The sequence below is a fragment of the Tupaia chinensis genome, unplaced genomic scaffold (genome assembly GCF_000334495.1).
Source record: "Tupaia chinensis unplaced genomic scaffold, TupChi_1.0 Scaffold000561_1, whole genome shotgun sequence".
NCBI lineage: Eukaryota > Metazoa > Chordata > Mammalia > Scandentia > Tupaiidae > Tupaia > Tupaia belangeri.
Window position 1 is genome coordinate 3263195 of NW_006160074.1, and position 1643 is coordinate 3264837.

At 44.8% G+C, this 1643-nt stretch overlaps 1 protein-coding gene across 3 annotated transcripts in view; it reads right to left on the bottom strand.

Annotated features, from left to right (window-relative positions):
* The window catches only part of CKAP5 (cytoskeleton associated protein 5), a 109914-nt gene that overhangs the window by 59940 nt on the left and 48331 nt on the right, over positions 1–1643 (bottom strand). The window lies entirely within an intron of this gene.

The window sequence follows — 1643 nt, forward strand, 5'->3', positions numbered from 1 at the left end:
TTGAAACAATGTGCGACAGCTATTTAACGTCTAATATAGTAGCTGCCAGAGGTTGCAATACAAGCTGGGACAAAAGAGCTGGATCAAAAACATAAAAGGAAGGGATGGCTGCGTGGTGCAGCAGTCAAGTGCTGCTCAAGAGAAGCTGGATCCCACATGGTGACCACAGTTCCAAACCCCACCCGGCCTGAAACATGCACGCCGTACATGTGAGTGCCCAACATCTGACAGACTGGAGAACTGGAGGAAGGGGATTGTGGCATGACCAGACCTTGTAGAGGGCGCGTGTCTCTTTTTCTCATGTGTGTGCATACTATATCATTAATCAGGGGGAAACACTTCAAAGACCTAGGGAGTAAGTGGCACACCAGACACTGACACAACTTTCTGCAGGAGCCGGCAGGTGGCATGGACTCTCATGTGGCTGACTGTGCTTTGAGTCCTGGACCTGGTGGCTTGCTTTCTCCCTTTCTCTGGCTATCCTTGTCTTGCTCTGGTGAGTGCACATGCCTTATAGCAACATTTTTTAAAAAAGAAAACGCTCCTATCTTTTTTTCCCCCCAAATTTTGACTTTTTTTGACATTTAATGTGAGTATTCTCCTTTTCTTTTTAAAATTTCTCTTACACTTTCAATCAATATACTCGCCAGTCATGTTCAGGACACTATACATCAGTTATCATGAACAGATAATATTCCATTTCTGTGTCCCATAAATGTCTTGCCTCTCTATTTTTCTCCTTGATTTCTTTCCTTATACTCTCCCCCGTCTCTCACTCTCTCCCCACACTGTCTTCAGTATTCCTAACCATTTTCCATGCTTCTAAATCCTCTAATCTTTCAGTTTCCACCATAGAGTGTGAACAGTTGGTATATATTAAGTGGAGACATTCAGTGTCTCTCTTTCATAGCCTGGCTTGCTTCACTCAGTAATAAATCTTCCATATTTGTCTACTTTCTATCAAATGCCAAGGTCTAGTTGGTTTTTTTTATGACTGAGTAGTATTCCATAGAGTGGATGTGCCGCACTTTTTCAATCCATTCATCTGTTTGCAGACATTTGGATTGGTTCCATGTTTTAGCGATTGTGAATAACGCTGCAATAAATATAGATGTGTAAGCACCTTCCTGACTGAGTGTTCTCCTAGCCTTTGGGTAGATACCCAGGAGGGGAATTGCTGGAACATATGGTAGTTCTTTTTTTTTTTTGTTTTGAGAGGTTTTTGCTATAGAGCATGTGCGCTCGCCAGACAGAGAGAGAGAGAGACATAGAGACAGAAAGTGAGAAATCACCCCCCAGGGGGGATGGTCACGCCACAATCCCTTGTCCTCTCGGGATCTTGGGCACGCACGCACATGCGCCCAGCGTGAGTTCTAAGCCACCGGGTCCGGGACGCGAACCGTGGTCGACTACGTGGGAATCCGGCGACATAGCCATTATGCTAACTGCTGGTTCCCAATATATGGTAGTTCTATTTGTAGATCGTTGAGGAACCTCCATATTGTCCTCCACAGTGGCTGGATCAATTTACAATCCCCCAACAGAGTAGGGGAGTTCACCCTTTATAATCTTAAGGCTCAGAAAGCCTACACATGTTCTTGGCTGTGTGCATACACAGTAAAAACCTGAAGGAACCCCCAACC